This window comes from Camelus bactrianus, chromosome 18 (assembly GCF_048773025.1).
Source record: "Camelus bactrianus isolate YW-2024 breed Bactrian camel chromosome 18, ASM4877302v1, whole genome shotgun sequence".
Lineage (NCBI taxonomy): Eukaryota > Metazoa > Chordata > Mammalia > Artiodactyla > Camelidae > Camelus > Camelus bactrianus.
The window spans coordinates 3,668,605-3,695,219 of NC_133556.1; the positions used below are offsets into that span (position 1 = coordinate 3,668,605).

Here is a 26,615-nt window from a genome sequence, read left to right on the forward strand (position 1 = left end):
GATTTACTTTCAGTTCTGAGAACCATGACTCATCCCTACATTCTAAAAAGAAGGAAAGAAAAAGAGAGGCAGGCCACAGGGCAGGGAACACAGAAGCCCACATCCTTTCAGCTGCACGTGATTAGTAACTCCTCACTTTGTGAAGCTGTTTCCTTCCAAGAAAAATAAAAGCTTTGGGTCCTCTCAAGATGTTTTTTCCTGCTTTTCAACAATTAAAAATCTATTATTTCAAAGTACTTTTTCTTTTCTGCTGGGCTCAGGGTTGTAATCCCATGACAGCACACCTGAGTGAAACAATCTAGATATTGAGACAGGAGGAAACGGGGGCAGGGCACAAGTACTGAGGACAGGACAAACTGGTTAGAACCAAGATGGCAGGAGGCTGACTTCCAGGAGACCTTGAGCCTCATGGCACACCCATAGGTGCCAAGACAGTTCCTAGGTTGACCATAAAAGGTTAAAAAGTAGGTGGGGCCCGATTCCTGGAAATCCCTGCCCCTTCCCCAAAGCAGTTGGAATAATCCTCCTACTCATTAGTTGAGGCCATAAAACCTAACAGCTCTGCACCCCATGGTCACTCTCTTGCCTTCTGCAACGGTCCGCACTGTCTATGGAGTGTGTATCTCTCTAAATAAACTTGCTTTCACTTTACTATCCCTTGCTCTTGAAGTCTTTCCTGAGTGAGGCAAGAACCTATTCTCCAATATCTGTGGCACAGACAGCCAGGAGGTAAGTCTCAGCCTCTCGCCTCCCTTGTGCTTGAGGCCCATCTCTGCCTGTCTCTCTCACGCCCACACACCTCTGCATACCTAGCTTACTCTTTACCTTTGCACCTTACTCTACTGGAAGTGGCGGAAAGAAATCTGTTGGGAGTTTCCCAACCTTGTGGTTGGGTCTTGCGTTTCTCGTTGTTGCATACATGCGGTAATTGTTAGAAGGCATTACCAGCCATTCTCACAGGTGGCTAGGGACCTGCAAGAGAGCTCACACCAGGACTAATGCCACCGAGATCCCTTGGGGAGCTTCCTCATGCCACCAGTGGCCTATAGGCGTACCTGGGTGTTGGGAGAGGGGCCCGTTCTGTGCCATGTGATTGGGGCCATCATATCTAGGCCACCATTTTGTCTGGGCCACCATCTTTTGTCCCCACATGGTGTCCTGGCATCCAGCCTGCCCCCTTCATGTATCTGGGTCTATCCATGCCCCACCCTCACCTCACCCTGTCGGGGCAGGACAGCTCAAGTCAGCTGGCACCAAAGGTTGAGCACATGGCCACACCCTGGGGATACAAGTCCCAGCAGTGACCGAATCCATCACTGCTGTGCTTGCCTTCTTGGGGTTGCATGGCTGGCGGTATCCTCGCAGGGGTGCCAGGTCCTCCATTCCCCTAAGTGCATACACAGTGCCTCTACCTTGCACCACCATACTCACCCCTGCATCCAGCCCCGTGCCCGCATGTGGGGGGAGGGGTGCACTGTGGCCCAGGGCACTGCCTATGAAAGGGAAGAGAGAAGCTTTTATATACACCACCTCCACTTAATGGCCAGTGCCTGTTTTCAGAAACTTACCACCTTTTCAGAGAAGGGAAGCTGGGACCTAAACAAGTCCTGGGACTATTGAAGATGTCCATTCCAGGGGAATATGGCCTGGAACATAAGGATTAATCATTGGCCATAGAATGCCTTCAGGAAGGTCATTCATCTTGGGTACTGCAGACTCAGGAGAGGACACAGGACCCCAGGACTGGGGTCGCTAGGGTTTACCATGTGGCAGGGTTGGTACCCCAACATTGGATTAGGTGGGCGGGATGTCTGGAACCAGTCCTGCCTTATGGAGTCCCCACAGGATAGTCCCTGCGGGATGCTGGAGGTCACTAGGGTTTGCCATGTGCTCAGTGATTTCCCTGGACCCTTGTCCTCCCCCCGAATCCTACACAATAATGGGGATCAACAGAAGGCTAAAACCAAGTAATTCACTACCCCCTCTTTCCCTTAGGTGCCTGCTAGAGAATTTTACTTCTGCACGAACTTCTGTTCATGCCTGAGTATCCTGTACCCTTGTTGGGAAGGGACTTGATCACTAAATTCCAGACAATAGTTCAACTCAGAGACCCTTAATGGGGAAGGAACCCACCAAGCAAAACGACTGCTCTTGGCTATGGGAGCCTGCCTCAGTCCCAAGCCAGGGAAGGTCTCCCATCCACCCCGTATTTCTCAAGTGAACCCCGCTGTCTAGGACACTGAGGTCCCTGCAGAGCTACCTTTAGAAATGAGACCACCTAGGCTACAGGCAAGCCTCTTTACATCAAAGGCTGAACAGAGGTCCATAATTAGAGAATTTCTCAAACCCAAGAAGGATCTTCAAAGTGTTTCAAATCTAGTCTTTATAGGACCAGAGGTGTGGTTCCAGAAATAATCTGAAGCCCACCAATCCTTTCACCACTCCCCCAAACTCTCCTACTTAAGAAACTTGTGCATATCGAAAGCCCCTTTTTCTGGCTTTAAGGGAACAGAGTCATCCTAGAAGGAATTTTCCTTTCTCAAGATGTTGAGATGTCAATTTTCTCAGGACAGGTCTTCTCCAGGAGCCATTATCTCGTCATCTTTTTACAGGGGGAGGGTATAGCTCAGTGGTAGAGCTCATGCTTAGCATGCACGAGGTTCTGCGTTCAATCCCCAGTACCTCCTCTAAAAATAAATAAATAAGCAACCTAATTACCTTCCCCCTTAAAGAAAATACAAATTTCAAGAAAGGGGGTAAGCAATTTGGAACTTGACTTGTTAAGGATAAACAGAAACCTTATATCTTAGTCATCTGGATAGGTGACTTTGATTTGTTCCATCTGCCAGAAACCCAATTTGAATCCAACCTCTTGTAACTGATGAGTCTTACATTATTGTGCCTGATTCATGACTAAAATTTTGGAATGGGAACTATGAGGTCTCTGTGTTTGTGTGTTTGTACGTATCTGTATGTGTGCTGTAGATATGGGGCACTGCCAAAATTAATTTATAAAAGAGCACTATTTAATTGGCTAAAGAAAATTAAGCGCTTATGTCAATATTTCAGAAATATAAAAGAGACTGGCCAAAATTAATTTCAGGTCCATGTGAGCTGGCAAATATTCAGTACTGAATCGATATCTGGTATTGAAGCTAGCTTAAGCTTGCTGGTCTGATTAATACAGACATGTCTTTAGAGTCATCAATGTTAAGTATAATACTTCTGTTGTACTTAGGAAAGAAAGTAAAATTAAAGCTAGTAAATGAATAAGGGAAACATTTCAGGATGCCAGAAAGTAAGATGTGTGTTTTCTGTAAAAGAACACATAAGGAATGGAACTGCATTTTGTTAAAGGAGAAGAAAGTAAATTTTGTCCTAAAGCTGGTTGCTTCTGAATGGAAAAGAAAATAAGGAACAAAATAATATGGATACAGAAAGTTGTGAGTGGAAGAGGAACCCTGACGCATCTCAGAGAAATAGTAAATTAACTAGGATTATTTGGTACGTTAAATGTAATCAGACACAATTCTGATGATTGTAACCAAGTTTCTCCATCGATTACACGATAATCAGAATCAAGTGTTAACCGTGCCTTTTTAAGCCTTTTGTCACTTACAGACAGCTACTGTTGTATTCTGGTGCTGTTGCAAAAGTGCTTCATCTAAAGGAAAATTCATAGGAAGGCTATGGAAGTGGTTACTATATTTCACATCAAGATGATGGCTATGCAAGGATTCCAGCCCATACCGCCCACTGACTCAAAACAAGAAGGTGTCCTGTCCTTGGGACCCTAGATCAGGCATCCAGAGACTTTTACTCCCTGATAGGCAAGGTCAACATCCCTCCTAAGTCCTCAAGTAACTACAGAAGATGGATTGTGGCCCCTCTGCTCCCCATAAGATTATGGAGTAAAATCTTTGAGGAGGGGAATGAGACAGGAGGAAACGGGGCAGGGCACAAACACTGAAGGAATGACACAGCAACTGAGGACAGGACAAACTGGTTAGAATCACAAAGGTGGAAGATTTGATTTCCAGTAGACCTTGAGCCTCATGGCACACCCATAGGTGCCAAGACAGTTCCTAGGTTGACCATAAAAGGTCAAAAAGTAGGTGGGGCCTGATTCCTGGAAATCCCTGCCCCTTCCCCAAAGCAGTTGGAATAATCCTCCTACTCATTAGTTGAGTCCATAAAACCGAACAGCTCCGCACCTCATGGTCACTCTCGCCTTCTGCGACGGCCCGCACTCTGTCTATGGAGTGTGTATCTCTCTAAATAAACTTGCTATCTACGCCTTGCTTTTGAAGTCTTTCCTGCAAGAGGCAAGATCCCACTCTCTGCCAATAATGTGAAGAGTTCAAGAGAATGGCGTGTGAGAACAGGCAACCCACGTTTGCAGAGTTCAATTGTATTACAGTTTACTCACATCTTTAAAGTCTCTTTCTACTTCCTGTTCCTCTAGAAGACGTGGTCAGTGTTCCTCAGGAGCTGAGCAGGCTCTGGTTAAGGATCAGTTTGCTAAGGTTCCCCAGGTAACATTAAAGGCCTGAGATTTATCAATGGCTATGGCAGAATGAAATTCTCTCCCTGAAGCAGACTTGAGAAGAGGTGCTGCCCTCCCCGCTCACAGAAACCACCACATTAGCTCAGGTTGGCGCATCAGCTGAACAAGCCCCCACAACAAGCCCTCCACGTAAGCAGGGCTGGTGTTACCAGCCCCTTCCACAGGGGAGGAAGTGCCCTGCCTGGTCACACACAGAGTTAAGACCAGGCCCCTTCTCTGCCACCCAATACTTTGTACATTAGGTAAGTGCATGTGCTCATTCTGCCGAGCTTACGTCTTCTCACAGCACAAACGTGTACATGTAAAACCTTCACACTCGCCACGGAGTTGGGATTTGGGGGCTGGTGGAGACTTAACTCAGGTAAGAAGACTCAGACCTGGAGGTGAAGGGCTGATCCCAGCACACAGTGGAGGGAGGGCGGAAGCTGGTTCTCCGCATTCTCCCTGCCCCACCTCTCTGCCACTTTAACGCAGTCTCCAGCTCACACAGCCAGCGCAAAGAGCCTGTTTTCAAAAGGGTTGTTCTGCCGTAATAAGAGTTCTGGATGTTTTTAAGTTCTGATAGAAACGAACTCCCTTCTCTAACCCCGTGCACAGAGAGCATCCTCCCTCCTGCCAACAGGGTCTCTGCTGGGTCAGCTTATGGTGAAGACCCACCTCTACCCTGAACAAACAGAGCACAGACACCAAGCAATTTCACCTGACAGCAGTATTTTATTGTTATGACACCATCTTTTTGACCCACTTTACTCCCTGCTCCTTACTTCTTGGTTATAAGCAGTAATTAGTAATGTCAGCGTTCTGGCTGGATTGCTCCAGACCCATTAATAATGCAGGAGCAGGAACAGGATGAATGCATAAGTGCACAACTGAGGTTTCAAGGTTAAAAGCAGTAATGGGGGGGGAGGCAGATGGTGTTGGTAGAAGAAAGCGTGTGGGTGTGTGGGTGTGTGTGTGAGACAGGGGGAGAGGAGGGAGGAAGAAGGAGCGTGGGGAGAGGAGGTGACAGGGAATTAGTTTTAAATTTCGTTTTTAAAATGTCCAGCTTCCCTTTAGAAGCAATACGTATGGTGAACCACAACCGGTCAGTGTCCTGAATCAAGCTGAACATAACTTCTTTCTTCTGGAGTGGACACACCCCTCTGGCCAAGTGGTGGGGAGGATGTCAGTGTTAAGTCTCCAGCATTGAAGAGTTACTAGTGAATGAAACTGAGATCAGAGGAAACTATCAGTATCCTTCAAACATATTTTTGGTGTTTTAAATGACTTATAAAAGGCAATGCCTGCTTATTCAGCAGAACTGGTACCTTCCCACTTAAGCTTTTACAGGAAAGTCAAGACAAGTGATGCAGAACAGGTCATGGTTTGGCAGCCAGGCACTCATTTAATGCAAGAGGCAGAAGACTATGTTGTAACAACTGCTTCCCCATCTTTGCAAATCTCCACCTCACCTTGTTTCCAAGGGGGCATTTCAAAAGGTACAGTATCCAACATTCCTACATGGAGCTTTGTATTAGAACTGAATGACAGCCAATAAGCCTGTAAACTGGGCCTGGGAAAGGATTAGTATGGCTATTTGAAAAATATTTGCTTGGGAGATGAGGTGGGGGGTTCTGAAGTAAGGCCAACCGCCATCCATACTCTCGAGCTGTTTCTATCTACATCACCTTCTAAGCACAGACCACCTTTCACTTGTCTCTTGTGTACCCAAAGTGAACTGTGTTACATACTAGGAAAGTAACAACTTTATCTGCTGGTTTCACAACCAAACCCAGACATTTTAAAAGCTGGTCACAGCAACGCCTGGGTGAATCAGAACCCATCCTTCCTTGTTAGTCAGGAATGGTCTCTGTGAGAAAAGGGAGCAGTTGAAAGCCATCCTGGATCATAGTTGCTGAAAGCTCTATTTACTCCCATGGGGCTCTGACCTCTGGGCCAAGGTACTGTCACTGGCTGCATACGGTCTGGGGTGCTGGAGACGGGCTCCTACAGAAAGGCCAGAGAGAAGAAAGGCAGAACCGCCAGAGGCCTAGCTCTTTCCACTTGCCACAAAATTCCATCATGTCACCTACAACCTGAGGCAAAGCATTCCTTTTGAGGGTGGTAAAGTCAGCCCTCACAAGGATCCTGGAGAAATGTCTAAGGGCTTGAAAATACATGAGCATATTTTAAAAATCACGTCCATCATTCTTTTCAAGTTCCCTAAAAACAAAAAATATTCTTTGTTTGAAAAGTTCAGAGATGACTGGGTTGATGAAAATGGGTGCAATTACTTTTTTAATTAGAAAAGTAATACACACACACTACTCTCCCCTCCCCTCTTACCCTCAGAGAAGGCCCCCCCCAAAGCAATTCCTTGCAACCATTTTCTTATCTGTCCTTCCACACAGATTTATGTCCGTGTCAGCATATGTCTCCTCCTCCCATACCAGACCCAAATGCAAGCATACAATACCCAGAGTTCTACATCTTGCTTTTTTTTTTTTTCCTTAAACTTAATACATCTTGGAGGTAGCTCCAGATTGGCACAACTGGACCCATGTGATTCTTCTCAATGCTACAGTGTGCTGACTCATGAGTCAAATCTGGTCTGCTGTCTCTTTTTGTAAATGCAGTCTTAACTGGATCACAGCCATGTTCATTTGTTCACTTCACGTACTGTCTACAGTTACTTCCAAGCTACAAAGACAAAGCTGAGCAGCTGTGGCATGGTCCAAAAAGCCCAAGATACTATCTTGCCCTTTATAAGAAAGTTTGCTGACACCTGGTGTATGCCACTGTATGGATGTACGTATTTAATCTGTTCCCTGTTGGTGAACATTCAAGTGGAAATGGGTATCCTCAGGAATAAAATATAAACTGTAAATGTTGAGAGGCACTAAGAAGGATGAGGAGGAAAGCCCAGGAATCAGCTGGAAGAAGCTAGCATGAAGAAGCAGGCTTAAAGAGGGAACTTCAGGGCAAGCTACAACCTCCCAAAGTGTCACTTCCTCTTTTTAGAGGAAGTAAGAGGCGAACTGTAAGTCTTTTGATAAAAGGAAATTCCCCTTTGCTGTATCAAAGCTACTCTCCGTGTTTGTGTTTTTCTAAGTTAGGCAAGGCTGCCTGCAGCATACTGTGACCAAATTAGGAAGCGCAGGCTGATGTCTCTGAGCTGGTCACCGCATGGCCAGGACGCCCAGGCATGTGTAGACAGTGACGGATGGGGAAGGAGAAACTCGGTCCAACAAACACAACTTGCTTGAGAAATCAGCCTTATAAAAATTTCACTTATAAGAATAATTTTTCTGGGAGATGAAATTCACTTCCTGCTTCTGACAGAAAACAAGGGCTTCCAAAGTTTCCACAAGGAAAAAACGTGTGAGGTACAGAGTGGAATGAACGCTCTGGGGCACTGTTCTGCTTATTCCAAGGGCACTAAACGTCTTGAGAAACACCAAGGGAAAATACACCAATTAGCTCTTTGACAGATTAATAAGCTACTCAGTTTTACACTATTGAGAAAAAAAGAACTTAGAAAGGTCATACTAAAAAAGAACTGTGTAAATTTCCATTTGAAAACTGACTATCCAACTGCTTTATTTGCTGGAACAGTAAGGTTTTAAACTTAGTCTTAAAGTTTCCAAGAGGTCGAGGAACGTGGTACTGAATCCTTCACACTGAGCTGGTTTCTGCCATTTCTGCTCAGTGATATTCTCCTTCAGGAATGACTTCTGAGTTAACTTTTGATTCTGAGCCAGTGAGCTCAGAACCTACTCTGACCACCAGCACTATCTGAGTAATACAATTTAACCTTGAGAATCCTTGCTTTCCTCCCAAACTTCCAGATCAGCAAGATTTTTGGACATGATTTTTATTCCCTTCGGAATGTGTTCAGTTCAGTTCCAGCATTCACTATGAAGTCAAATGTGTAGTTAGACATAAAGTAAGTTTAAATGACAAAACAAATCTCAGTTCTTTACAGGGAAATCTTCAGGGGAGCCAGGCAAAAAGACTTGGGCACTGTTCTTGGCTCAGTCTGAGAACCTGCTCTCCCCAGGGCGGCAGCCACTGCCCGCAGAGAAGGCAGAGGCCCAGAGCAGCAGTGTGCGTGGGGGGCCGTGTTCTGGCGTGGACTTCTAAAGAAACAGTGCTCTCTGCGCTGCTGTTCAGTCTGTGCGGAGCTGGTATCCTGGTTCTTTTGCCAGGCTGCATGGGGCAGAAAATCTGCAGCCACTATCTCCAAAGCGCTCTTATATGTTGTCAAAATTGCTAAGCGTCTGCCTTCTACCTACTCCTTTATTGACTTTGCATATTGATTTACAGTTGTCCAAAGGACCCATGAATTTTACAGGTAACACTACAAAGTTTGAAAAGATAATTTCCCAAAGACCCTGGCTGACTGACACACAAACCCACCAATTAAGAACTGTGTTTCTATTAGTCAAGATTTCTGTGACTCACCTTTAACTGAGCCAAACTGTACATGAATGGACCACGAGGACATACACAGGTTAGAGAGCTATCCTTGAACCCAAAGTCCATACATAGCTGACAGACAGAAGTTGGCTAGTCTCCCCAAGCTGTATGAACCTGGCACTTAACCCCTTTCTTCATCTGCACAGTGAAAGACAGTGAAGGTGTCTGGGCTTTGGTTTCCTCCAAATTCCCTTATAAACCAGCACCTACAATTACAGAGAGAACCAAATGCCAATAACATGTAACCAGCTGGGCAGGCTCAGTGCAGTTCCCTGTAACAGGGTTTGAACTACACACTCGTGTGTGCTTTTTGACCGTACCCAGCCTGTCTGACCTCACACTACAGTTACCTGCCACACCTTCCCTGCCCTGCTCTCTCCGCCCGAGGCTGCCGCTCGCAGCCGGGCCTAAGCGGCGATGTGGGCTCGGCAGTGCGCTGCCGCACCTACTGTGACGCGTCCCTCTCCCCGGCTTGTCTTCTGCTTTCTAACTGCAGTGCAGAAGGCACCAGAGCTCCACATGAGCTTCGTTGCCCTTTTATGGTAGAAAAATGAATTGCCTGCCCAGCAGTGGAGCTGAGAGAGATGACAGAACGGAAAGTTGTCATTTGTTGTGGTTTTGGCAGCAAAAGCGTGCTCTCCCCTCAGCCACCCTTGGATGGACAGTACACACCAGGCATTCAGCGAGGGAAAAGCAGAACCTCAGCCAGACTGCCCCAATGCATTCCTCCTTTGCCTGGCCTGCAGAGGGATGTGTTCATTTATGAACAGCACCAAGCCTCATTTTTGTGGAAATGTACCTTTTACAAAACAAGGCATAAAAAGGCTGTCTGTGTTCTGTTGGAAGATTTAAGCAGAGGTGCCCCAGAAAACATGGTTCCAATCAGATTGCATCCAAGGAATAGACTTCATTTTCTTGCATAACGAGGATGTTGGACTGGAGCTGGGCAGGGAGGTGACCTCACTCTGAAGTAAACACTGCAGCCCAGCCCAGCCTTGGTCCCTGACTCCTGTATGGCTCAGAGGGACAGGAGGGTAGCCACATACGCCAGATAAATGCATCCCCTGGGAAAACACAATAGCTAAGTCCTTGTGGTAATAAACAGCAGTTGGTACCACGGGGCCTTAAATGGTTTGCATTTCTGTCAGGAGGCCCAGAGAAAAAAAGAGGCCTCCCAGCAGCTGGCAAAGCATGTTGTGAAAGGAAAATTCGGCAATTCTCTGTATGCACATCAGAGTTAGGGAAATTAAGTTGATCTGAGTGAGAAATTAAGCTTAATCCAACATGCTTTTGGCTGGAAAACAAGTCTTTTTAAATGTGTGGGGGAAAAACTTTGATGGTTACATGGTTTCTTCCATGTTTAAAAAGCACCCAAGGACTAAGAAAAACAAACAAGCTGGCACGGAACTGCAGCAAAGCAGCAGTTACTAAAGGAAGTGCCCGGTCTCCTCTCCTCTCATTTTCTGGGCTCCCTGCACACAATACTTTCCCTCCCTGCTCCCTCCTGTCAGGGCGGTGCTCTGGGAAAGACCCCAGGGAAGGGGGGAGCAACACCTGGGGCAGCCTCTGGGACACTCGTGCACAGGCGGTGTCCACGGCTGGCCTGGGGCTGGCCGCCTCTACCATCGCTGCTCACTGCTGCCACCTCTCCCCTGCAGCCCCCCAATCAGCCCTCAATCCGATCCCACTGAGGCCTTTGGGAGAAGGGAAAAGAATCACTGCAGGTACCGAGGCACTGGATGAACGGGTGTTCGGACTGGAGGACTTGTTAACTGAGCACTACAGGAGCACTGAGTTCCCAGATCTTGGGTCACAGGTTACTAAAAACAACCTGTTAAGATAACTAAACTGACGAGATTTCCAGGTCCCCTAACATTCTGTACCTAATCTCTCCCCAACCCCAATCCCATTTGTGGCTCTAAATGTCCACCTTCCTTGCGCTTTGATCACATTCTCACTATCAGGCCTGCCAACTACTCCCTGGGGTGTCCGGAATTAGAGTCACTTCTTATTCTGCTTTGCAAAGCCCTCTTCAACCTGGGGTCTATCTATCTTTCTAGTCCCACTTCCTCCTGCTCTGCCACACTTGTCTACTGGCTGACCCCTCACACAGCTTTGCTCGTGTCAGAGCAGCAGCTCCCCATCTTTATCCATTAGGTCCCAGGCAGGCCAAGAAGCTGCCTTTTCATGAAGTATTCCCTGATTGTGCCAAATCCAAGTCCCTGTCCTCTCTTCCAACTCCCCGCAGCAGTCATCGTCACCGTCTCACTATTCCACTGTCTTCACAGGAGTTAGCCTCCCCTGCTCCGTTTCCATCTCCTCATGCACAGCAGCGCTCAAGACGTATCTGCTGAATGAATGACAATATACCAACCAAAGCAGTGACGTCCTACCTGTCTTGGTACAAGCCTCTGCTGAGGGAGCAGCTAATGAACTTGCTCAGAGAACAGGGAAGAAACGGCAGGGAGGATAAGGGGCAAGACCCTCATCAGCTGCTTCTGCAAAATGGCCAGACAAAGGTTTTTAGGAAGGATGAGTCCAGAGCAAGAGGCAGAAAGGGAAGGACCTGCATGGCAGGCCAGGCTGCGGTAGGAAGGGTTCAGGGGCAATGGTGCCGCTGGAAGAAAGACCCCAGCCAGGAGAGAGGTTAGGTCAGAGTGAGCCCTGGCCTTGGAGGGGAAAAGGAGGGCTTTATAGGAAGCAAGAGGGCCTTGGAGGTAAGAAGGTTGTGGTAACAGGACAGGCAACAAAAGACGTTTTTAGCACCAAAATATGACAGAAGAGGGGAGAGGAAGGCAGAATGACAAGCCACTGTCAAAGACGAGCCAAAAAAAACCCTGATCTGTCTCACTCTCTCTGGGCTAGAATCTGGACCAGCTTCTCAGACGCAGGCAGCTTTTGAAACTTAAAATGCTTTTCATATATGTTTCTGATGGGAAATAAAACTGAGAAGTGCTTTTATGAGGCTACAGGGATTTGATCTGAGAAATTCTCTTAGCCTACTTCTCTTTTGAAAACCAAATGCCAATGCCAGTTTGAAAATCCTCAGCATTCTAGAAATGAGAGACTCTGGACTGGAAGGACACTCAAAAGGTCATCTGGTCTCTCTCAGCCTCAAGCCTGGACTGCATGCTGCGTCTTCCCAGAAGAAGGAAAATCTGTTTTGTAAATAAGTCCTTTTGTGCCTTTTTTTTTTTTCAGACTCCATGTATGAGTGGTATCATATAGTATTTTTCAATTAAAAAGAAAAAAAGATTACAAATGAGAGGCTGTAGGGAAAAAAAAAGGAGGAGAATCTGCCCATGGCCACACGTAAGCCTCTGGCAGGGCTCCGCGCAGGGCCCCGGGCTCCTGGAACCCCTTTCACTGGTTACACTACGGTCTAGCGATCCTTCTTGGACTCCTTACTGGCAGGTGAAGGCTGTTTTCTCAGGGAAGCTGGAAAACAGCAGGTCACCACCACTTACAAGGAAGAAGAATCTTATACCAACAGAGAAACTTCTGACACGAAGTCTTCCCTCCTGCAGGATGACTGGCCCTTTAGTCTTCCCACAAGTAGCTGCTGACATTTTCCTGTTACGTTACAAATCCCTCATCTCCTAAAAAAGTGACTACACCGTGAAACACAACATTTGAGGGAAGGGTCTTTTCAGTTTCCAAGAATGAGATGCCCTCAAAGTAGCAAAGCAGAGTAGGTAAGAGCACAGACATAGAAAATTCAAACACATTTGGATTCCTTTTTTTTTAAATTAACTTTTTATTATGAAAAAATTTAAATATACACAAAAGTAGGTAATACAATGAACCGCATGTACTCACCACTCATGTTTAATAGTTACCAGCTCATGGCCAATCTTAGCTTCTCTAACTCTACCTATTCTCCCAACATACCTCTCCCAGTATAATCTAGAAACAAACCCCAGATTACACATCATTTCATTTGTAAATATTTCAGTTTGTATCTCCAAAAGATAAGGACTCTTAAAACCAATCCATCATACCAAAATCACACCTAAAAACACAAATAACGATAAGTAAGAAAACCCTGGATTTGATTCCTGAAGTTGCCCCCTGCAAACTGCATGTCTTTGAGTGGGTGAGGAGCAGAAAGCCCCCCAGCACCTGGTAAGAGCCCTACTGCCAGGTACCCTGACTTCTGCCTGTTTACACTATGATGACAAACTCCCACCTCAAGGAATCCTCACTGCATTTGCTCTGAGTTCCTGGCAGAGCAGCACACTCACTTTCGGTTGTGCTCCTCACGCTGAGCTCAGCGGAATGCACTTAGTTTCTCAGCATCCCTCTGAGTTACCGAGGTGATTCTGCGTCCATCTTCACAAGGGACATTAGCATGTGATGCAGACACAGGGCACACAGCTGCCATTTGGCTTCACAAGAGATGGCAGGGCTGGCTCTTCAGCCTGTTACACTGGAGACAAAGGGCAGTGGGGGCTGTGGGTCTGGGTGGCCGATCCTACTTGGAGCGAGTGGTACACGGCCTCAGATACTCGTTTCTAACTGTGGTCTGGGAGAAGGCCATGTGGCCTCTGGAGACCAGAGAGGTGACAGAGGCCCTTCTCATTCTCTGTATGTTTGCCTCAAATTCAGGAAGGACACCGAGGAGTAAAAGGCCATTTACATTTCTCAGCCACCACACAGCAATTGGAAAATGACCTTGAATTCAACAGTAAACACAAGAAATTCCATCCAGTGGCAGCTTTAGCCTAGGCTTCACTCCGATTTTGCCTGATGCTCTGAACATACCTTTTTTCTCCTGCTTCCCTTGCCCACATTCCTCCTCCCTGACACAGACACCCACGGGAACACAGGGTGTTTTCATGCTTGTGTAATTACCATAGCAACAATTTCTCTTCTACCTGGGAGGCTGGAAGTCCTGCAGTACTTTGTGCTGAGAATGCAAAGAGGGGACACTATTGCTTTGCACTCCAACACACACACATGCACCACACACACACCCCTCCCTTCCTCAAGGACATCACAATGAGCATCACTAAAACAAATTAAGATGCTGACACCTAGTAACACACAATTAGTGTAAAGACAAAAAGGAGGCAAATGACTATAAAAAGACATTTTGTAGATTATCAATTCTTGAGGGATTTTTAATGTAAGATTCCTAAACACTTTGAATCAAAATGCATCTTTCCTCTGATGAGGCCACAGGCACAGAAAAACGCATTAAGTTATTTTACCAAAATTTCTAAAGGCACTAAACAAGCAATGTGTGGTTTCCAAAAAAAGAGGCACCCAAAGCTTCTGATCCCCTCATGGTCTGTGAACAGGGTTAGGCTGTGATGACTCTGATAAGCAATGGCTAATGGTGGCCAGAAAAACCATGAAAAAAGGTCAGAATTGCTATTTTAATAAAGTGCCCACAGAAACCTATTAGTCCACAGTCTTTTTAAGTACTGCAGAAAGTGTATTTTAGTAGAGACTAAAACAACAAAAGACAGACAAGGAGGTAGGTCCTTTCGCTGTAAGGACAGTAAAAGGTGAACAGCCCCAACCCCCATGCCTCCCTGATGCACGGGGGTAGGGGTGATAGTCAAGGCTCGAAGGTCAGTGCCCTCCTAGGAAGACAATTACTAGTGAATCACGGAGAAGAACCACGGATTTTCTTTTTTAATCTTCTCTTTGTGACTAATTCTGACTTCTCCAGCAAAATGTATGGTTGTTTGTGTTTCTAGGCCCTTCCTACACTCATCTCTTTGAGTTATCATTCTCTGAGATGCCAATCCTTCTGGATATGTATTAAAAAAAAAAAAAAAAACAAACGAGAAACCTGAGAGAAGGAGACACAGCAGTGTTGTGGACCAGGCAACTGAGACACAGACAGCAAACCCAAGGGCAGCCTTCTTAGACACAGCTCTCCCCAGAGCAGCATGGGGTCCTTATCTGAACCTGAACACAGTGGGCTGAAGTGAGAACATTTCTTACAGAACATATTGGTTAGCAAAAAATTTAGCTTCAAAAATCTATCTCCTTTCCCCTGGGGTATGCTAGTAAGAAATGAGTTTTTTGAGAACATGATTTGAAAAATTAAGGTAAGTGAGGAGCCCTCTTTTGGTCCCGCGATGGGACTACACATCTGTCTACTTTAGGGAACTCTGCGCTCTTGCAGTAGCAGATTTTACAAACCTGGGAGAGGTTCCCCCTTTCTAGGAATTCCTTTCTTCACCTGAGCCTGCACTGCACCTGTAGGCACGGTCAGCATCGGGCTCTGCCTTCCTCACGCAGGCAGCTGCAGTTTACTGACTGAGGAAGTACTGGGCAGTGGGGTAAGCACTGCAGCTGCATCATGTCATTTAATAACAGCCCTTCCCTCCGCTGTCGCTTTATTGAGATACAACTGACATGCCATTCACTTTTCACAATAACTCCCATGGGACAGGTACAACTGTTCTTATTTTACAGGTATAACGTGGCTCAGAGAGATGGCGTATTTACCTTAGATCACAAAGCCAAGAAGAAGAAGAGCTGAAATTAAAGCATGAGCAGGTTTAACCACAAAATCCCTGTCCTAACCACTATGCCCGACTGTCTCCTTAGCCGCACCACAATCAACAGCCATGGATTTCTTTGCTGCCTACAGCCTCACGGTATCCAGTACAGGGCTGGACCCAGAGCAGTGCACCGATGAATACTTCTCATGTAACTGGCTTCAGAAAGAACTCTCAAAACAGACAACTTACTAAAAAAGCCCAGCAAAATGACTTGTCCCAAGCAACGCTGATGTCACAGGAGAAATGCAAAGCTTCATCCTGAACTGAACAGAAAGTTCTGTCATTTGTCTCCTAGAAGGTGGCAACATTTTAACCAACTAAAGCAGCTTTACTGAGGGAGAAAAGCAGCACTGGAATGTCCTCTGGGGGCAAGATAGAGTGATGCTCATTTCCTAGGGGTGAGGGAAGTCGCACAGGCTGCTGCTCTGTCCGCAGGCCCCTCCCAAGTCCACGCTGACAGCTCAGTGTCTGGACTACCCTGGTTCTGAAATGCACTCCACCACCTGCCGAAAAGTCAGCAGTCAACTTGTGAGAGTTCCAAGGGGAGAAATGTGAGGGGCTGTGCAGCTCCGGGAGGACGCAGGCATTGACGGTGCTGCTCATGCCCACCTACCAGGCCCCTGCCTCCTCCAAGGCAGGCAGGGGGGAGAGGCAGCCTCACCATTCAACACCCGACAGCAAGGGACAAAGAATGAAATACAGGCACCACTCGGAGATGTCATGGGTTCAGTTCCAGACCACCGCAAAAAAAAAAAAAAAAAAAAACCCTGAATAGTCAATAAAGTGAGTCATGCGAATTTTTTTAGTTTCCCATTGCATACAGAAGTTAGGTTTACACTATACTGTTGTCTATTAAGTACACAATGGCATTATGTCTAAAAAAAAGTATATACCCTAATTAAAAAAAAAATTATTGCTGAAAAATGCTAACCATCACCTGAACCTTCAGCGAGTCATCTTTTTGAACTAGTAACATCAAAGATCGATGATCACAGATCATCGTAACAAATATAATAATAATGAAAAACTTTGAAATATTGTGAGCATTACCAAAACGTAACACAGAAACACAAAGTGAGCAAACGCTGTTGGAAAAACAGCAACAAAAGACTTGCTCAATGCAAGGTTGACATAAACCTTCCATTTGTTAAAAAAAAAAAAATTTCACGGTATCTGTTAAGTACAATAAAATGAGGTATGCCTTGTAAGAATATGAACTCCTTCTGTACGGTTGAGAGGAAGCAAAAATAAATGTTTTATTCATACTGGCATTTCAGTTTAACACATACATATTTTTACCTTTCCCTATTTTGGGTAGATATCTATCTGCCTTTTAAATAAATACTTCAAACAACAGCAAAGGTGGTATTTATTTGACTTTCATTGGGACGGTACAGTGGGAAGAGGTAAGCAATATTTGCCTTTTGTTACTTTTATTCTTCTTGGAAAGACACAAACACACACTCTTAACTGTAAGACCTAGTTTCTCAAAAAACAATGTTTGATGTGTTAAGATCACATAAGGAAGTGTGTATAATTATCAACTGAAGTCTTTTAAGGACTGAGAAGCCTATAATGAACAGACTCACTATGCTGTTTACTACGGGGAATTTTAAAAAGTAGAAACTGACAAAAACATTAAGACAAAAACAGAGTTAAATCCTGAAACCTTGCTCCTACAAGGCCAGATTTGCTCAGTGCTGAACGGGAGGATGGCTCACAGGGATGGCATCTGGGATCCACTCTGGGACTGTTTGTGGCAGGGAGGCCTCACTTGGGCTCTCAGTTCCACCAATTTTACCTCGGCATCCACTTCACAGAGTGGCTATTGGGACTAACAGGAGCCAAGGGCCCTGCAAGGCAACTGTCCGGCACACCTGCGTACCACTGCAGCCTGAGGTCTTAGGCTGTTCAGCCAGAAGTCTAGGGCTCTGAAGGAAGTGACTCACCTTGAGAGAGGTAGGGGCAGCTGAATCCCTGAGAAGGAATTCCCACCCCACCCCACTTCTTTTGTGGACTTGAATTATGCAGCACGGACTTCTACGCCAGTAAATGAGCCCTCGTTTGGGGACTTAAAAATACTCTTGTTACTCATAGACATTTGGTTCTTCTCAGCATTACTTCCTGAATAAAGGTCCTTCCTGATAGTGGGAACAAGAGGATCAAGCTTCATTCACATCTAGATAAATGTAAAGGCCTGTGCTCAGCACAGGAGTCAGCTGACTGGCTGGGCCTCAAATTATAGTGCTGCTAATAAGTGCCAACCGTCCACTGTCACAGTTGGAGCTGCCCTGGCACTGACAGCTGGTCCAGATTCATTTACATTCCCTTCACACAGCCATTCAGCTACTGTAGGCAGCTGCAGATGCCTGTTTTTTAGCAACAAACTGGTTCATTGCAGATGTGAATTTTGGTTATATTTCACTGCTGAAGAGTCTAACACTGAATGCTACGAAGGATAGGATGGGGCCTGGCAAGGGTGGAAAAAGATGAGGAAGGAAGAGAGTTGGCAGGTGAGAAAGATACATAAAAACAAATATAAGTGATACTGGGAAAAGATGAGTGGTTACACAATCACACTCACGTCCTCAGGCTCCACTAAAAAACACCAAACTAGGTGTTCTTCACAGTTATTCTGACTAAAGTCTCACCACCCAATGGTCTTCCTTTCTTAGCACTTACTTCATGAATATTCTTAAACCTCCACCTTGTGGCCCCGGCTAACTTTCCAGAAGGCTCTACTTACATACCTCTGAGTTTATGGAGCAAAGCTAAGGTTCTAGACAAGCAGAAAGAGACTCAGCAGGGAAATTTCTGACCCTAAAAAGTATTCCAGAAGCATCACTTTCAAATCTCTTTTTATCTAGTACTCTGCAGTCCCACACCAAACACATCTAGTCCGTTCCTGAGAGTAGCACGTTGAAGACAAACTGATGCATCCTCTACCTGAGAACACAAAGGACACTGAGGGCCACGACAAAGGCATTACACCGTGTCAATGAAACAAAGACCCCCCCGTTGCAAAGATACAGTGCCTCATTCTTCAGGGGTTTCAGGGGAATGATTACACACGTTTAAGCCCTCCTTCAGATAATGCATTGATATAAATGCCTCATCTCAGAGTGACAAGTTACTGGAAATCTAACTGCAGTTTAGATTATTGGCCATGACACTGCAACGAGGAAGCAGATGCCCTTAGTCTCACAAGGGCCAAAATTAGCTTGTGGCTCATTTCTTGAACATTAGGAATCCTCAAGGACTAACAGTTGGTTTTGCCATCTAGCTAAAGGGAAAGGATGTCATAAGTAGAATGTGTACCAGTGAAAAAGGTAAAAGCATGTGCCTTAACAACACTGACATCTTTGATGTTAAATTCTGAATGCACAGAGTTGTTTGTTTTGGTACTAACCCTAAAAGAATTCTGTCAATTCTGCTTACAAGACAGTGTTTTGCTGACACACACATTTGAAATGCCCAAGAGAAAACCTTTCCTCATGGAGTGTCAGTGCCACCTAGTGGTGAATCTTTCCATAAAGCTCCTATTAGGATCAAATGAACTGTCTTCCCTTCTTTTCAAAAGGACAGGTGGGAATTTTTCTGTAACTGGCTGTCACTGGCTCAGGTATCTATGAGACAGTTTTCCCTTTATTTCCCACAGTGGGCCAAACATTTGCAGACTTTACCCTAATGGTGGAAACCAAGTCTAGAATGTGAATGTTATCCACAGGTGAGGGTCAAGTTCTGAAGCACACTGTAATCAGTAACACTTTATTATGCATTCTTTTCACTCTAAAACACTACGGAGGGACGTAAAAGATTTGAATAACTGGAAAGGCATATTTTGAACTCTGATAGCAGGACTCAACATTTTTAACATAATACTTACCCTAAACTCACCTAAAAATGTGATGAGATTCTAATGCAAATGCTACCAGCATCCTCAGATGCCAGTGTTCTCTGACTTCTGTGATCTACCTCCTGAAGGCCCCACCCCAGCCCTCCTGAGCTCCCTGTGTAAGTCCTCTGCCTGCCCCCCAGGACTTCCTCCTTTCAATGCTTCTTACTCGTGACTCTCAATCTTCCTGCAGCCTAGATCTACTCTCCCTGTGTTCCTGACCCTAGTCATGTCCCAAATAATTAATGAGCACCTAATACGTGCCAGGCACTGGGGAAAAGTATGCTCACCCTCAAAACTCAACATGTCCAGAACAGAGCAGACCTTCTCTCCTGGAACCTCTTTCAATTCTATTTCCAATTTTGTGTGTATAACATCAACACCCACTTAGCGGCCAAAACCAGAAAAGTGAGTTATCTGGGCTTCTCCTCAACCCCAGAGTCAAAATCTCTCTTTCTAACCTTCTCTCCCTAATCTCTTTCTAATCTGCTGCTTTCCTCCACCCCCAATGTCAGTTTTTGTTTCTCATGATCTGTACCGGTCAGAATGTGCTAGGTTATGCTGCTGGAAAAGACTCAAACTTCAAGAGCTCAAAACAAGCTTATTTCTACATGTCCATCTTGGCAGAAAGAAAAGAAACAGTGAATCACATGCTCGCTCTCTCTTATTGTGGTAAAAAAACACATACTATGAAATCTTCCCTATTAACCCACTTTAAGTGTACAGCTCGCTATTGTGAACTGGAAGTGCACTGTCGTACAGCAGATCTCTGCAACTCCTGCATCTCATATGACTCAAATTCTATACCCACTGCACAGCAACTTCCTATTTTCCCCTCCCCTAGCCCCATAATTCTAGTTTCTTCTTCTGCGAGTTTGACTACTTTGGGTGCATCCTGTTAGGAATTATACAGTATTTGTCTTTTTGTGACTGGCTTACTTAGCATAATGTCCTCAAGGTTCATCCATGTTGTAGTATGACAGAATTTCCTTCTTGTTAAGTTCTGAATAACACTGCACTATATGGATAGACTGTATTTTCTTTATCCATCGATGGCTATTTAGGCTGTTTTCGTATCTCGGCTATTGTAAATAATACTGTAATGAACACAGCAGTGCAAATATCTTTTCAGGATACTGCTTTCAATTCTTTTGGATAAAAATCCAGAAGTGGGACTGCTAGATTGTACAGAAGTTTTATTTGTGATTTTTTAAGGACACTCCATACTATTTTCCATAGTAGCTGTACCATTTTACATTCCCACCAACAACGTGTAATGGTTTCAATTTCTCCACATCCTTGCTGACACTTTCTTTTAGTGGCCATCCTAACAGATGTGAGGTGACATCTCACTGTGGTTTTGATTTGCATTTCCCTAATAATTAGTTGTATCAAGCACCTTTTCATATACCTGTTGGCCATTTATATATCTTCTTTGCAAAAATGTCTATTCAGGTCCTTTGCCCATTTTAAAATTGGTTTTTCGGTTGTTGTTGTTTGTTACTGAACTGTAGAATTTCCTTGTATGTTATGGATATTAATGCTTTATCAGATAAATAGTTTGCAAACGCTTTCTCCTATTCCAAAGTTTGCCTTTTCAGTCTGTTGTTTCCTTTGCTGCCCAGAAGCTTTTTAGTTTGATGTGGTCCTATTTGTCTATTTTTGTTGTCTGTGCTTTTAGTGTTACATTCAGGAAATCACTGCCAAGATCAATGTTAGGAAACTTCCCCACTATGTTTTCTTTTAAGAGTTAGTAAGTTTCTACATGTCACTTGTTTAAGTCTTTAATTCGTTTTGAGTTGATTTTTGTATGTGGTATAAGATAACGTCCAATTCGTGGTTATCCAGTTTTCCCAGCAACATCTGTTGAAGAGCATATCTTACTGTATATCCTTGACTATGGGAGCACGGCTTTATTCTGTTCCTCTGGTCTGTATGCCTGTCTTTATGCCAGTAACATACTGCTTTGATTATTTTGGCTCTGTAATATCCTTTGAAGGGAGGAAGCGTGAGGCCTCCAGCTTTGCTCTCCTTTCCCAAGATTGTTTTGGCTACTTGGGGCCCTTCGTGGCTCCAAATGAATTTTAGGATTTTTTTCCCGTTTCTGTAAAAAATGCCCTTGGGGTTTTCATAGCAATTGTACTGAATCTGTAGATGGTTTTGGGCAGTATGACATTTTAATAACCAATCCATACACATGGATGTCTTTCCATTTATTTGTGTCTTTAGTTTCCTTCAGCAATGTTTTGTGGTTTTCAGTGCAAAAGTCTTTCACTTCCTTGGTTAAGTACTAAGTACTTCATTCTTTTGATGCTATTATAAATGGAATTGTTTTCTGCATCTATTGAGATAGTATGATTTTTATTCTTCTGTTAACGTGGTCTACCACATTACCGATTTTTGTCAAACTGTCCTTCATCCCAAGGATAAATCCCATCTGGTCATGGTGTGTAATCCTTTCCATGTGCTATTGAGCTTGGTTTTTGGTAGTATTTTGTTGAGGAGTTTTACATCTACATTTGCAGGGATGTTGGTCTGTAGTTTTCTTTTCTTGTGCTGTCTGTCCGGCACTGGTATTAGGGTGATGCTGGCCTTCTAAAGTGCATACTTGAGAAGAACGCATTTTCTGTTCCTGTTAGGTGGGTGTTTCGTATGTCTGCTGGGTCCATGTGGTTGACAGTGTTGTCCAAGTTCTCTGCTTCCTTACTGGTCTACTTGCTCTATCTACGACTGACAATGGAGAAGTGAAATCTCTTACTATTACTGAATTGCCTGTCTATTTCTCCCTTCAGATCTGTCAATGTTTGCTCTGCATGTTTGGGTGCTCTAATGTTGGCTGCACATTTATTTGTCCTTGTTACATCTTCCTGGTGAACTGACCGTCATTATTTAATGTCCTTCTCTCTTACAACAGGTCTGACTTAAAAGGCTATTTTGTATGACATAAGTATGGCCACCCTGGCTCTCTTTCGGCTATCATTTGTGTAAGACAGCTTTTCCCATCCTTCCGCTTTCAACCAATGTGTCCTTAAATCTCAAGTAAGTCTTCTGTAGATATTATATAGTTGGATTTTTTTAAAAAATCCATTCAGCCACTCAATGTCTTTTGATTGGAAAGTTCAATCCATTTACATTTAAAGTAAGTACTTACAGGGAAGCACTTACTACTGCCATTTTGTTGTTCGCTAGCTTGTAGCTCTTTCATCTCTTTTCCTTTCCTGCTGTCTTCCTTCGTGTTTTGTAGAATTTCTGGTAGTGACATGCCTTGATCCTTTCCTTTCTTTTGTGTATATTTATAACAATCTATTTTAAGCTGGTAACAACTTTGATCACATACAAAAACTCTACTCTCTTACTTCCCTATTATTTTACGTCACAAATTACATCTTTTTATATTGCGTATCCATAAATATATTTTTATATAGTTATTTTTTAATACTTTTGTCTTTTAAGTTCTATACCAGAATTACAAGTGATTACATACACACATTACAGTATCCTCTTTGTCTACAAATATACCTTTTCCAGTGAGCTTTATGCTTTCTTATGTTGCTTCTGTCTAGTATCTTTCACGTCAACTCAAATGACTTGTTGGCATTTCTTTTTTTTTTTTTTTAACATTTTTTTATTGATTTATAATCATTTTACAATGTTGTGTCACATTAGCATTTCTCGTAAGCAGGCCTACTGGTGATGAACTCCCTAAGTTTCTGTTTATCTGGGAATGTCTTAATTCCTCCCTCACTTGTTTATGCCAGAAATAGTATTCTTGATTGGCAGGTTTTTTTTCTTTTATTCTTTTAGCACTGTGAATATATCATCTTACTGTCGTTTGTTCTACACGGTTTCTGCTGATATACCCACTGAGAATCTTATGGGAGAGCCATTATATATGACAAGCTGCTTTTCTCTTGTTGTTTTTACAAATTCTCTTTGTCCTTTTGACTTCTGACAATTTGATTATAAAGTGTCTGGTCCATCCCATCCTAATTGGGATCCATTTTCCTTCTGGGACTCTCGTAATGCATTCATTGGTTGGCTTGACAGTGCCCCTTATGTTCCTTTTCGTTTTTCTTTTTGCTCTTTTTTTTTGTGGGGTGGTGATTTATTTATTTTTTTGATGGAGGTACTGAGGATTGAACCCAGGACCTTGTGCATGCTAAGCACACACTCTACCAGTAAGCTATACACTCCCCCTCTTTTTGCTCTTCTGACTAGACAGTTTCAAATAATCTGAGTTCACTGATTCTTCTGCTTGATCAAGTCTGCTGTTGACCCCCTCTAGGGACAATTTCAATCATTTATTGTATTCATCAGCTCCAAATTGTGTTCGGTTCTTTCTTTTAGATATTTTCTCTTTGTTGATACTCACATTTTGTTCAAATATGGTTTCCCTGAGCTTGTTGAGCTTCTTTATACAGATTATTTGGATTCTTTGTCAAGTAATTCATATACCTCCATTTCTTTAGGGACAGTTTCTGAATATTTTGTTTCTCTGGTTGGAACATGTTTCTGTCTTTCTTTCTTTTTGTTTGTTTGTTTATTTATTTAAGTATGGTCACTTTACAATGTTGTGTCAGTTTCTGGTGTACAGCACCATGCTTTAGTCATACATGAACACATATATATTCACTTTCATATTCTTTTTCACCGTAAGTTACTACAAAATATTGAATATAGTTCCCTGGACCATGTTTTTCTTCTTGTGCCTTGTTACTTTGTCAGGACCCACACATTTGAAAAAATACTCTTCCAATCTTCACAGACCGGCTTTATACAAGGAAATCTTTGTACAGGGCTTTATGCGCAAGGCTTTGTATTGGCTTTGTACAAGGCTTTAGATTGTGGGGGCCTCTCAAACCTTTTCTGTGGATGAACCTTCTCTAGACTTAAATTCCCAATTGATTTACTTCTTTATTTTTTAAATTTATTTTTAATGGAGGTACTGAGGACAGTACCCAGGACCTCGTGCACACTAAGCATGTACTCTATCACTGAATTATCCCTCCCTCCCTTAACTTCCCAATTTATAGATTTTGTTGGTTTCTTTTTACAGGAGCTTGTAATCTCTTGCTCCCTCTGGTGTCTGTTGACAGTACTGCAGGTTCTCTGAAGCTGCTGCAAGCAGTGCAGCTTGTTTGTTTTCAGCAACCCTCAGGCATCTAGAGTAGAGTGGGTCTCATCAGTGCTCTGAGTTGGGCAAGAGAGAAACCAGTCCCTTGAAGAGCTCCTTGCCCTCCCAAAGAGTGAGAACACTGGGTATTTGTCCCACTCTTCCTTTCCCCTTGAGGGAAAAAGCCACAGAGATGTACCGGCCTCCTCTTGACTATCCTGTGGGTCCTCCAGAGCAGCAGCAAGCCTCTCAGCTCTCTTTTGTTCTCAGAGGCCTCCAGGCATCTAGACTACGCAGGGTCCTGTCAGCACTCAGCGTCAAGTGAGACAGAAGCCAGTCCCTTGGGCTGTACCCCAAAAAACACTGGACACATGCTCCATCTCTCCTCCCCAGGCAAAAGCTGGGATTTGCAGTTTTTCTCCTGTTCTTCCTACACCAAGCCAAGGATAGAGACAAAGCAAATGAGTGTATGCTAGTCCAAACTGCTGCCTTTGTTCTTGGCAATCTGAAACTTGATGCCCCCTCCTGTCAGTGCTTAGATTCAGGAATGATAAAAGCCAGCCCCTTGAGTAGCCCACAGAGAAGTCCAAATGTTAGATTGCACATTCTAGTCTGCTCTTTCCCTCCCCAGGGAGAAGCTAGGAATCAGGAATTCCTCCCAAGTGTGCTACATGTGCTGGGGGAGGAGCTCTGGTTCCATTAATTTTCCTACAGGCCTCAATGCAGCTGGCTTTGTGCTGTCTGGAGTGCGGGAGCCTCTTAACTGGGTTCCAGATTTCTCACAAAGGGAATTGGTCCATGGATTGCTTAATCAGTGTTTCTGGAAGGAAGGAGGGATGGAGGGTGTGGGGTTACCTATTCTACCATCTTACTGACATCACTCCTAAGTATATGTTTTACCACTTTTTCTGCACGTGATCTCGCACCCATAATCACATTTCACTGCCCAAAAGAAGCTACATGGCCTCCTCCAAGTTCAACAGGGCATGTATATTCCTCCCACAGAGAGGAAGTAGAGTTATTCGGTTTTTCTGCCTAGAATCTTAAGAGCCGGGGGGAGGGTATAGCTCAGTGGTAGAGCGCATGCTTAGCATGCATAAGGTCCTGGGTTCTATCCCTAGTACCTCCATTAAAAAACAAATTAATATAAATAAAGAAACCTAACTACCTCCCCCACCCCCCTCCAAAGGAGCCCCTAGGAGGCTTTTACTGACATCCCAGGTTGGATGTTCTCAAAATACTCATGGGACGCTGTTTGGGACTCATATGTACCTCATACATTCCTGCAACTGTCTTTGGCCTTCATAAATCATATACGAGCACTTTGACTGGCAGAGTCTAATTCGGAATCCTATCAGGAAATGCAGCTCCTAGCTGCAACTTAGCAATTTATGGAGAATCCAGAGGAGGGTGACAGATGAGCAATCTTTCACCAAGATTACTTAACAGCCAAACAAATCTCCCTACTTTCTCACTGCCCCATCCCCCTGCCTCAGAATGATGCTAAAGGCTTGCATGGCCCTGGTCCCTCCCAGCCTTTCCCGTCACATTCCCAGTATCAGTCAGAGTCCAGGATGCTACTGCTCCTCGAACCTACAACATTCCACACCTTCATTTCCTCTCTACTCCCACCCCTTTCCTCCTTTGGCTATTGCCTCTCCTTGCTCTCTGTAACTTAGTTCAGGGACTGTCTTCCCAAGCATTCCAGTGCTGGGCACACTGGAAGCACACAGGACAGTTAGTTACTCTGCTTTCTTGGTTCCAAGATGCCAGAGACTATTGGAACAATTGTTATAGCAACAGTCTGGCGTGGGGACAAAATGCTAACTAGATATATCAATTACATGAAAGAAAAATCCAGATTATACACAGAAATGTCAATACTGAAAACAAAATGAGTAAAGTTTTAGCCTATCAGTGTTTCTTCTTCCTTTTTCAATATCTACTTTCATTTCTTCCTCCCTCAAAGGCAGAGAGATATTATAATACTCAACTCTGATCATTCTATTTTAGATAACTGGCTTAAAACAGACTTGTCTATGTGGATGCCAATATTAT

General features: G+C 44.2%; 1 protein-coding gene across 2 annotated transcripts in view; it reads right to left on the bottom strand.

Annotated features, from left to right (window-relative positions):
- The window catches only part of RNF216 (ring finger protein 216), a 135,079-nt gene that overhangs the window by 57,939 nt on the left and 50,525 nt on the right, over nucleotides 1-26,615 (bottom strand). The window lies entirely within an intron of this gene.